The following is a 12,092-nucleotide window of genomic DNA, read 5'->3' on the forward strand; positions in this document are numbered from 1 at the left end:
GAGAAGCGCTTGAACCCGGGAGGCGGAGATTGCAATAAGCTGAGATGGCGCCATTGCACTTCGGCTTGGGCAACAAGAGTGGAACTCTGCCTCGATAGTAATAATAATAGTGTAACTACTCTAAGAACATCAAACCGTCTTCATTCGGATCTTGTCATACTTTGGCAAGATATGGGGATGACAACTGCAGCAAAAGGTATTTTCCCCACATCACGTCCACCCAGTGATCTCATCCTGGGAGAATGCTTTTCCTTTCAGGAACTGGGTGTATTTCGTTTATTTCTACTCTCCTCTGTGTTTAGTAGAACAGATTATTGGCTTTTAAAATTTTAAGATGTTTCTTATGGTTATTTCATAAATCAAAATGACTACAAGCCAAATGGACATTTGGGAGTAGAATTACAGCATTTATCTACCAAATTTTTCCCCTAAAGGATAATAAACGACCTTCCTTTTTCTAAATGTTCCTAAGTTCATCTCTTACTTCATCATTCAACTTATTTCCTGCTCAGCATACGAGAAGAAAATATCAAAGATATTTAGCTGTGACCAAAATGCTAGAAAAGACAATTCCTCTGGAAGCCAGCTTCACACGTACAACAGTCATGACAGATGATAAAAGGAAAAAAATGCAACACCATTCTGGGAATGGATATACTTTAGCGACTCATCAAAAATAACTCCCTTCCATATACTTTAGGAATAAACAAAATTCAGAAGTGGCGCTAAGAGAGAGAATCTGTGTTTAGATGGCGGGTGGTAACGAGGAGTTTCCTTCACATGACAAAGACTTAGAACCAAAATACCTTATTTTGCTTCCTTTAGTACAAAAATAGGGAAATGCTCAAGTTACAGTTCCCAGAGCAACACCAGACAAGCCAGGCTTCATAGAGGAATAGGCCTGAGGATTTATGCTCATACGTCAACCACAAACTTTAATACACGCAGCGTGTTCACATTCATGCAAATTGCCATTGCTGGGGGAAATTCTGCTTTGCATTTCCTGACATTTTATGCTTTTCAATTCTGAGCCTCATGTTGCACATCAACAGATTTCTGCATTCCATTTCCTTTGAGAACTCTCCAGGCCTCAGTTGCCTACTCTGGAAAGTGAGGAATTGAGGCGCAGCAGGGAGAGCACCATGGGTGGAGTCCTGTGACCTGCGTTCAAGTCCAGACACAGCTCCTTATCAGCGACAATCAGGGTCAAGGCTCTCTGGTGAGCGTAATATCCAGTTTTCAGGGTTGCCCGGTGAATGCGAGGCATATATGCAAAAGCCGTGAAAAGGAAATCTCCACACGGTGATAAGGTGCTTTATTGTTACAGGTGATGTTTAAGACATTCCCATTAAACGATTCAAAATTCCACAGCCTTGAAAAGCATTTGCATTGTCCCGGTGTGGTGGTTCATGCCTGTAATCCCAGTACTTTGGGAGGCTGAGGCGGGCGGATCATTTGAGGTCAGGAGATTAAGACAACCCTGGCTAACACAGTGAAACCGGTCTCTACTAAAAACACACAAAAAAATTGGGCATGGTAGCACATGCCTGTAGTCCTAGCTACTCTCAAGAGGGAGGCTGAGGCAGGAGAATCACTTGAACCAAGGAGGTGGAGGCTGCAGTGAGCCGAGATCACACCACTGCACTCCAGCCTGGGCAACAGAGTGAGATTCCGTCTCACAAAAAAAAATCTGCACTGCAGCAGGGGTGAAAAGGAAGCCAAGCTCTGCTGATAGTGCAGAAAAGGAAATGGGAGATAAGCCGCTGCCAGTGGGCTGAAGGTGATGCTTCCAGCCTGTTCTCTGCAGGACACAAGCCTGCAGCCCTTCTTCCAGAAATGGGGTAGGCTCTCTTGTGCAGTATACACACCTCACTTCCCTATCTGGCCCCTAATGACCACAAAGACTTATTTGTGGTTGACCGCAGGTAACTGCAAAGTAACACAGGCATCATGGAGGCTGAAACTTACCCCACAGCTGAGAAGTATGTTAAAGCCCCAGGTGAAGTTTCCCACAGAAAAATCGGAAAGGAGGTCAATGTGATTCCACCGCTGTTTGTTAAACCGGCTTTGCAATCCCATGACCCTAACACCATTTATACTGTTATATCCATGAGAAAATACATTCCACATTCAGACCAACCTTCAAACATTTAGAACACAATCTATCAGAATGTTTCGCCTATAAGATACAGAAAGGCATCATAAAATGAAGGTAATGTCGGGGAAAGTGGAGATAGATGGTGTTTTAATTACATTTTTACTCACATATTTGATATAACAACAATACATTTCTTCTCAGTTTCAGTTTCTCAGCTTAAATTCTGAACCACCTAAGACCAGTCAGTCTGTTAATCATATGGCCCCTTCTTGATCTCATGCCCATTAGTTTGAATGTATCATCTAACAAATCCTTCCCTCAACACTGCTACGTATAATGGCCTGATTTTTTTTTTTTTTTTTTTTTTTTTTTTTTGGCTTTCCAAAAGGTTCTATTCATCTTCTTCCCTGGTATTAATAAGCAGAGCAATGATCAGATAGAAGCCAGAGGGGAAAGTAGGGAGCTGACCCCCTAAATCTGTCAAAGAAAGCTCAGGGTCTGACACTATTCAGTGCACTTAATTCCACACTATTGATGACTTGGGCTATGGATTACCTCAGCCACTCGCTGAGCACGAGGCTGTGATGTCTGGGAAGGTCCAGTGCTTTTTTCCCCATCTCACCTGCAGCAGGCAGGGGAGGTGGTGAATTCGCCTCACTGAGGCTGTCTTTGTCCACCCCTGCCCTCTCTGAAAGTGCTCACTGTCTCCTCTGAAAAGAGAGCCTGGACAGCTGGTGATGAGCCCCAGGCCTCAGAGAGGGAACAGCATTCGGTCTACTTCAGCTCAATTCTCTTAACAAGTATGGCTCAGGGATTACAAACATCAGAGTAAAATAAGCGTGAATTCAATACAAGTCAAGGGTCTCAGGTCTTGATCTCTCTCATCTGAGGTGGCCGGTGCTTTCTGGTTATCAAGATTAGAGATTAGACTTTATTTCTTAGTCCCAAATTTTCACAGCAGGTTAAAAACAAAACAAAAAATAAATAAATAAATAAATAAAAAAGATTAGACTTTATGTGATGATCTGGAATAAGAGCCGACATGGGACCGTGTTAAAAACACAGGCCGCTGTGCCGCCTCTACCCTTTTTTAATCACATGATCTTTGCAAAGTCTCCCCTCTGAGACTCAGCTTCCTAATGTGTCATATGAGGAGGATGACAGTCCTGCCTAACAGGATGAGTGTGCAGATGGCTGAGATAACAGGAGCACAAGACAGGGCCTGCTTCAAAGTGGCCATTCTGTCAATTAATGTTGGCTGCCATTGCTGTCACTGCAGCACGTTATTGCTTTAAATGCATTCCATCCTGTTAAAAGAATTGTCACATAACTCACGAATCTAGTGCAGTTTAAAAGCTACAGTTCCTCCCTTCTCCCGTTGGGAGCCGATATGATTCTTTTTTCAAGAAGTCATCCTTTCACATGTAAGTACATTTAGAATTCTCCAATTCACTTTTCAAAGCCTTTCATGAGCCATGCTGGGCACTAAATTTAAACTGAAAAGGACTTTGTGATAGTTCAGCTTTGCTCACAAAATAAAAAACCTAGACACTTTGATCCTTCAAAGGTGAAAGACCTATTATTTTTTCCTTCTGTGAATACCAGTTTTGAGGGTCTCTGTGCTCAGGAGGAGAGGGAGAAATGAGATCCTCTGAGAAAAACAAAATAAAATGGTTGTCTGATTTCCAGGTTATTTCTTCTGCATGCAGCTGGGGTTTACCTCACCTCCCAGCCGGAGACCATTTCAGCATTGTCCAGCTGTGCCCTAACCACAGGTTCAGAGGAGACTCGAGGGAGCAGGGCCCCAGTGTGCCTGCCCACCTCTCCCTCCCTGTGGGGCACCACTCCACCTTGTAAACACCAATGCAAAACCATGCCCACCTCAGCTGGTTTTGGCACCAGAATCAAACCATCGGGATCAGGAAGAGGTTATCTCCAAATCCAGGCTCATTCCTGAGAGTGAAGCCAGGATTGTCGCTCCCCTGCAGGGCCAAGCGTGCTGGGGGTGGGGGCCTGCATTTGGGTGGAGGAAAGAGCAGGGTTCCCTAGCCCTGCCCAAAAACGCTAGCTCCAGTGCCTGGGCTTCCGGACACGTGACACTCCACAGCGTATGGCTCATCTGGACAAATGCCCAGGTGTTCTTCCCATCCCCAGCTCTAGGGTCTCCAAGGAAATGCTCAACGCATCTCCAATCCTGGAATAGATACTCAGAATCAGAGCAGGAAATTTCTTCTCTGTTTTCAACTATACACCCCAATGGGCATAAGTTACAAAGCTACCAAACACCAAAGTCTATTCTGGTTTCTGTGGACCCCTAAGAAGTTCAACTCTTCATGCTCAGGCTCCATGGAGATGTTATGCGTGAATCAGTGTCCACAGACTATCCTTCCACTTAGATAGACGGACAGAGAAAGGATCGATTTCTATTTGTAACTAATTCGATGTAACTATTCGTTAAAACTACGGAGCCTGAAAGTAATAACTGGTCCATCAGGGACCTCCAGCAGACATGTTCGGAAGGATAGTGACTTCCGAGTAACATGAAGCATGGGAAGGAAGAGTCCACAGCTTTGGAGGAAAGGAGGCTGTTATGTCATTAAAGGTCGTAATCATAATCTACTAAGGATTAGAAGATGAGCCTGACTGGCTTAAGCTGGGTCCCCGCTCTGGTCAGTCCCTCCTCTCTCTGGGACATTGTCTCATGGTAATCTTGCTTTCGGTTTCCCTCCCTTGGTCAATATTCTGCTGGGAGACCGCACAGACAAACAGCTGGAGACACTCTGTCCTTCCCCCACCTACACAGTGGAAGCACCTATACCAGGCTTCCAGTGAGGGACCCCAGGTCACACTACTTTACTAGTTAATCTACTTACAGTTTGAGTGATTTACCTCATTGACCCACATTGGTGTGTGTATACATATAGATCTCTCTCTCTCTTTCTAAATATATATCTATATTAAATATATATATATACATACATATATTTTCCCCCATCGCTCTGTCGCCCAGGCTAGAGTGCAGTGCTGCAATCTCAGCTCACTGCAACCTCGACCTCCCCAGGTTCAGGTGATCCTCCTACCTCAGCCTCCAAAGTATCTGGGACTACAGCCACCATGCCTGGCTAATTTTTGTACTTTTTGTAGAGATGGGGTTTCACCACGTTGGCAGGCTGGTCTCAAACTCCGGGGCTCAAGCAATCTGCCCACCTCAGCCTCCCAAAGTGTTGGGATTACAGGCGTGAGCCACTGCACCTGGCCCACATTAGCATTTAATTTCATTCTCACAACTGCCCCATAAAATAGGGAGTATATGATTGCCATTTTACATAGGAGGAAACAGGCTCAGAGCAGCCACAGCTGAGGCTCGAGCCCAGATCTGTGTGTCCCTAAAGGCTACGCTCTACTGCTTACTGAGAACACAAATGTTGTGCCCAACTCGAAAGCCTGAAAGGCAGTTTCTGGTGGTTGCAGCAGGCTGCCTGGTAACTGGAAGGTCAGCCCACAGCGGGAAGAGTAGCTGTGGCTACAGATGGTGGAAAGAACTCTCGTGTTACACAGTCACACCCGAGGCCCAGCCTTTCACCCTCAACTTTGGAAATCTCCAGCCAGATGTCCCACAGTGGGTAGGTGTTGTGGGGATGGGGGTCTTGTTCCATGTCACGTACAAATAAGCACATCGGAAATGCTTGTCAAAGATAATGTCCTTCTACTAAGTAGCCATAATCCTAAGCTTGTTCTCATCTTTCCTCAACTCTTTTATCATCACCAATAAGAAATTAAATAGACTATAATCTCAAAATGCACTTTTTTTTTTTTAAAGACGGGGTTTCACCATGTTGGTCAGGTTGGTCTTGAACTCCTGACCTCAGGTGATCCGCCTGCCTTGGCCTCCAAAGTGCTTGAATTACAGGTGTGAGCCACCACGCCCGGCCTTAAAATGAACTTTTATTCTTGGTTGATTCAACTGGACAACAAAAATCCCCATCTGGACCAGGTACAGCAACTCGTGCCTATAATTCCAGCACTTTGAGAGGGTTACGTGGGTGGAACACTTGAAGTCAGGAGTTCGAGACCAGCCTGGCCAACATAGTGAAACCCCATCTCTACTAAAAATATAAAAATTAGGTGGGGGTGGTGGTGCCGGCCTGTAATCCCAGCTACTCAGGTGGCTTAGGCATGAGAATTGCTTGAAACCATGAGGCAGAGGTCTAGTGAGCCAAGTTCATACCACTGTACTCCAGCATGAGTAACAGAGACAGCCTCTGTCTCAAGGGGAAAAAAATCCCTATCTGTTGTTAACATTTTTACTTCCAGTGTTTTCACAGTGAAGCTTTTCCAAGGGTGTGCCAGGTGTGGACAGAGCATGTCCCTATTGAGTACCCCAGGACACTAACTCATGCCTAGGTGGCTTTTTGCACCACTGTGGCTTCCAGATGGCCATTGAGTGGTACAATCCACGTATTCCCATGCCTCCTTATTACCATGGCTCCAAGGAAGGCTAGAATTCCTACTAAGGAAATGAATGCCACGAGTTTTCTGCCCTATACATTCTTGTAAAAATACAACATAGGAGGCCAGGTATGATGGCTCACACCTGTAATCCCAGCACTTTGGGAGACTGAGGTGGGCAGCTCACCTGAGGTCGCGAGTTCGAGACCAGCCTGACCAACTTGGAGAAACCCCATCCCTACTAAAAATACAAAATATTAGCTGGGTGTAGTGGCGCGTGCCTGTAATCCCAGCTACTAGGGAGGCTGAGGCAAGAAAATCACTTGAGCCTGGGTGGCAGAGGTTGCTGTGAGCCAAGATTGCGTCATTGCACTCCAGCCTGGGTAACAAGAGCGAAACTCCATCTTAAAAACCAAAAAATACAACACAGGAATAGTGACAATTCAAACGTCATGCAGACACAGGGAGGCATATGGGTTGCAGGGAGGTAAGTGGCTAGTGAAAGGCTAGCTGCCAGCATGAAACACACAGGCTGTTATTTGTGGTGGGACAGGAGCCTGTCATAGGTACGTAGACCAGGTAGAAGGGGACAAGTATGGGGCGGAGCCATGAACATTTCTTCCCGTGTTTTTGGCTACAAAGATGACGCAATCATAAGAATGAAAGTTGACAGCCTCTAACATTCACAGTGGTGCCACTATAAATACCAAAGACTCAGGGAAAAAATGTATGTGCCACATCAACTATGAAAGAGAACCTTCTAGTACATATGAAAACAAGAATGTTACCCAATGACTAGATTCTCCAGAAAGTCAAGCCACTTAATTATTCTCAAAGTTCAGATGAGATTCATCCCAAAGTACAGAGACAAGGTGATTTATTCCCGTAATAAAAAAAGTACTTTGAAAAATGTCTTTGTTTTTCAAAAATACAGATACAACTAGCAAAAGCATCTGTGACAGCTGTGAAAACATTCAATTGCCAAGGAAGGTATTTTCTCTTTTCACCACAGCTGTTCAGTGCAGGGTACGGTTTATTTTCCTCTTCCACTGAGCTTCCAAATCAAAATTTCTGGGCTCTCAAGTGCAAAATACGGCCCTTGAATTTTCTTGGATAGGCTGCCACCATGTGGTGATCGCTAAAAACGCACACAGGTTCAGGTTTAACTGCAAGGCTGCCTCCCTGAGCTGTCTTAATGCAAGAATTCCATAAATTAGATCCACCTGCCAAGAAAAGAGTCCAACTCTGCTGAGACACCTGGCTTCCCTGGCAAGATTACAATCTACTCCTCATTTCCATTCTCACCCTGCAACATGAGGAACATGTATTTTTAGATCATGTTCTGTAGTAACTGATTGTACTTAATGCATTCGTTTTAAACTTCACTTTGCTTGAAATCTGTGAGCTGTACTGTCATTTTTTAAAATGAAAAACAATCATTTCAGACATGAAAATGTAAAACGGTAACCTAACATACCTAGACAACACCTATTGCCCAGTTTAAGAAAAAAGGGATGAAGGTGTCTAGGCTTCCTTTCCGTCTATATCGACACCCTTGCCTCAATAAATGCTTTGCGGATTTGGTTCATAGTTTCCATTATTTCTTTATATTTTTACTTCATTTGCATGGACTCCTAATAATATATGACTCCTAATATAGATATAAGAATTCTAATATATATATATATATATATATATAAGGATTCCATGCAACTGAAGTAAAAACATAAAGAAATAATATATAGATTAGAAATAATACATAGATTCGAAATAATACATACATTGTATATACACATATATATGTGTATATATGTATTAGGATTACATATATATGTTGTGTTGCTTTCAGACATATATAAATGGTGTTATATGAAATACATCCTTCTACAACTTGGGTTTTTGTTTGCTGAATGGTGTTTTAAAAAAATTCTTCCAGGCTGGGAGCGGTGGCTCATGCCTGTAATCCCAGCACTTTGGGAGGCCAAGGTGGGCAGATCACCTGAGGTCAGGAACTAGAGAGCAGCCCTGGCCAACATGGTGAAACCCCGTCTCTACTAAAAATACAAAAATTAGTCAGGGTGTTGGTGCACGCCTGTAGTCTGAGCTACTCGGGAGGCTGAAGCGGAAGAATCACTTGAACCCGGGAGGCAGAGGTCGCAGTGAGCTGAGCTCACGCCACTGCACTGCAGCCTGGGGGACAGAGCAAGACACTGTCTCAAAAAACAAACAAAAAACAAAACAAAACAAAATGCGTGTTGCTATCGACAGCTCTAGTTTATTAATTTTCACTGATTTAATATCATTGTTTTATGAACATATGCCTATGCATACTCTACACACAGCTATGATTTTTCCATTCACACTGATGGGCATTTAGGTCACTGTTTAAATACTTTCCGTGGTGCACTTGGTTTCTCAAGTCGCCTGCTTGGCCCTCTTCCAAGCTGTACTTTCCTTCTTTCCTGTCCTTACTATTCTAAAGCTTTTTAATAGGCTTTCCGTCCTCCTTGGAAACTTGCCTGTCTCTCCTTCTGCCTTATGTCCCTCAGTTCAATTCTTTCTTCTAAGGAGGCCAGAGGTGAAGTTGCTGCAGTCCTGTAAGGATACGCCAGCACTGCCTCCGGAAACAGATTTGGTGCTCGTGACTCGGATACATTCCCCAGTGGTCATCAAGCTCCAGAAGATGCTCAGTGAGGAATACCATCCTCTTCATATTCAAGAGTCACCCTTCTACAAGGGACCTCTACCCTGCTCATCAGTGGGACACGACAGGTGCCCTGTCTCCCTTGCACCTGGCTGGAGACCGCTTTCACCAACTCATGGAGCCAACTCAGCTCTGACAGCTAGCAGAAAGGGGCCACGACCCACAGAACCACCAGTGGCCCTCTGTTTCAAACAAACGAACAAAACTTTTTGCCTTGTAAACATGCTACTCCGACCAATCGTAAACACGCCTTTTAATAGATATGGGCAAGTTTCGTCTATGATACATATTTAGAGTGAAATTCCTGGATCAAAGAGTAGCTCAAACTCTACTAAACTGCTTTCCAAAATGTCTATTTCATACCCAAAAAAATGAGCTGGGTGTGGTGGCATGTGCCTGTCATCACAGCTACTTGAGAGGCTGAGGCAGGAGAACCGCTTGAACGCAGGAGGTGGAGGTTGCAGTGAGCCGAGATCGGGCCACTGCACTCCAGCCTGGGAGACACAGCAAGACTCCATAGCAAAAAAAAAGGAAAAAATAAATAAATAAGCCGGGCGCGGTGGCTCACGCCTGTAATCCCAGCACTTTGGGAGGCCGAGGCGGGTGGATCACGAGGTCAAGAGATCGAGACCATCCTGGTCAACATGGTGAAACCCCGTCTCTACTAAGAATACAAAAATTAGCTGGGCATGGTGGCGCACGCCTGTAGTCCCAGTTACTAGGGAGGCGGAGGCAGGAGAATTGCTTGAACCCAGGAGGCAGAGGTTGCAGTGAGCCAAGATCGCGCCATTGCACTCCAGCCTGGGTAACAAGAGCGAAACTCTGTCTCAAAAAAATAAATAAATAAATAAAAATAAATAAATAAATAAATAAATATATATATATATATATATATATATATATATATATATAAACCAAAATGATTATTTCAAATTTTAACTCTTGCCAGCAATATATGAATTCCCATAGCTCTGGACATTTGCAAATATGTCTAACTGGCACTTTTTACCTACTGCCAATATGACTGGTAAGCAAAAACCGCAGGAAACCAGGCAGCTTTTCAAGTGCCTTTTAAACCTCAGGCTCCTCATCTGTTAGTGGCCTGTCATGTGTCCATTTTTCTAACAGATTGTCTTTGTCTTACTGATTTGGAGGAATCTTTTATAAGATACTAATTACTGGCTAAATGTTTGTTGTAAGTATCTTCTATACTATAGCTGTCTTTTCACTTTTTTAAGAACTTCTTTTTAGAAAGAAAAGCTTTGGGGTTTTTGAAAACTTGATAGTCAGATTTATGCATCTTTTCTTTAGCAATCTGTGCTTTTTGGGTCTCTTAAGCTATCCTTCCAATGCCAACATCTTAAAAGCCTACGCCTATATTTTTTTCTATAAGTTGTACAGTTTTGCTTTCCACATTTAGGTATTTTAATATAGAAGTGATTTTTATATGTAGTATCAGGTTAGTATTCCTATTCTAGACTTATATACATATAACTAGTTTAGTCAGCATCATTTTTAATAATCTTTATTTTTTTTGAGATGGAGTCTTATTCTGTAACCCAGACTGGAGTGCAATGGCGCGATCTCGGCTCACGGCAACCTCCGCCTCCCAGATTCAAGCGATTCTCCTGCCTCAGCTTCCTAAGTAGCTGGGACTACAGGCTTGCACCACCATGCCCAGCTAATTTTTTATATTTTTAGTACAGATGGGGTTTCACCATGTTGGCCAGGATGGTCTCAAACTCCTGAGATCAAGTGATCCGCCCACCTCAGTCTCCCAAAGTGCTGGGATTACAGGCGTGAGCCACCATGCCCTGACTTTAATAGTTAAATCTTTTCCCCATTGATCTACAGTACCTTCTCTCAAGCTTCCATATACACATAAATTTCCACCTCCTTCTATTCTGATAGTCTGTTTATCTACCATATTATCGTAATTACTATGAGTGCATAATAATTCATGCTAGGTGGCTGGGAATGTCTCCCACCTACTTTTTCCACAGAATTATCTTGGTTATCTTTGTCCTTTATGCTTCCATCTGGATTTCAGAATCAGATTGTCAAATTCTACAAAAAATATGTCAGGAACTTCTAATTTGCAGAGAATTAGTACCTTTAAGATACTGCCTCTTTGGCCGGGCGTGGTGGCTCAAGCCTGTAATCCCAGCACTTTGGGAGGCCGAGGCGGGTGGATCACGAGGTCAAGAGATCGAGACCATCCTGGTCAACATCATGAAACCCTGTCTCTACTAAAAATACAAAAAAATTAGCTGGGCATGGTGGCGTGTGCCTGTAATCCCAGCTACTTAGGAGGCTGAGGCAGGAGAATTGCCTGAACCCAGGAGGCGGAGGTTGCGGTGAGCCGATATCACGCCCTTGCACTCCAGCCTGGGTAACAAGAGTGAAATTCTGTCTCAAAAAAAAAAAAAAAAAAAAAAAAAAGATACTGCCTCTTTGCCATGAAGATGATACCTCTACTTTTATATAGGTCTTCTTAATGATTTTCATCCAAATTATAATTGCTTTCAAAGGGTCATAACAGATCCTAGATTTACCAAGTGACTATCTGTACTTACTACGGTGAGAATTTAGTTTTTAATCATAACGTAATGAATGACAGTGACCGATTTTCTCAGGTTAAATCACCCGGCAATCCTAAAATAAACCTAACTTGCTACCATATTCGGTGTTCTAAGATTTTGTTCATGACTATTTCATTTGTAGTCATTGCGGACACTGGCCTGTTAATTTTCCTTCAGCATCTTGTCCTGGTTTGGCTTCAGCACTCAAAGTGTGTTAGGACATGTTCCTTCTTTCTCCATTTGCTAGAGAAAAGGGCAG

General features: G+C 43.5%; 1 protein-coding gene across 2 annotated transcripts in view; it reads right to left on the reverse strand.

The window, feature by feature from the left end:
• Window positions 1-12,092, reverse strand: part of MTHFD1L (methylenetetrahydrofolate dehydrogenase (NADP+ dependent) 1 like) — a 241,037-nt gene that overhangs the window by 204,633 nt on the left and 24,312 nt on the right. The window lies entirely within an intron of this gene.

The sequence above is a fragment of the Saimiri boliviensis genome, chromosome 4 (genome assembly GCF_048565385.1).
Source record: "Saimiri boliviensis isolate mSaiBol1 chromosome 4, mSaiBol1.pri, whole genome shotgun sequence".
In the NCBI taxonomy this organism is placed as follows: Eukaryota; Metazoa; Chordata; class Mammalia; order Primates; family Cebidae; genus Saimiri; species Saimiri boliviensis.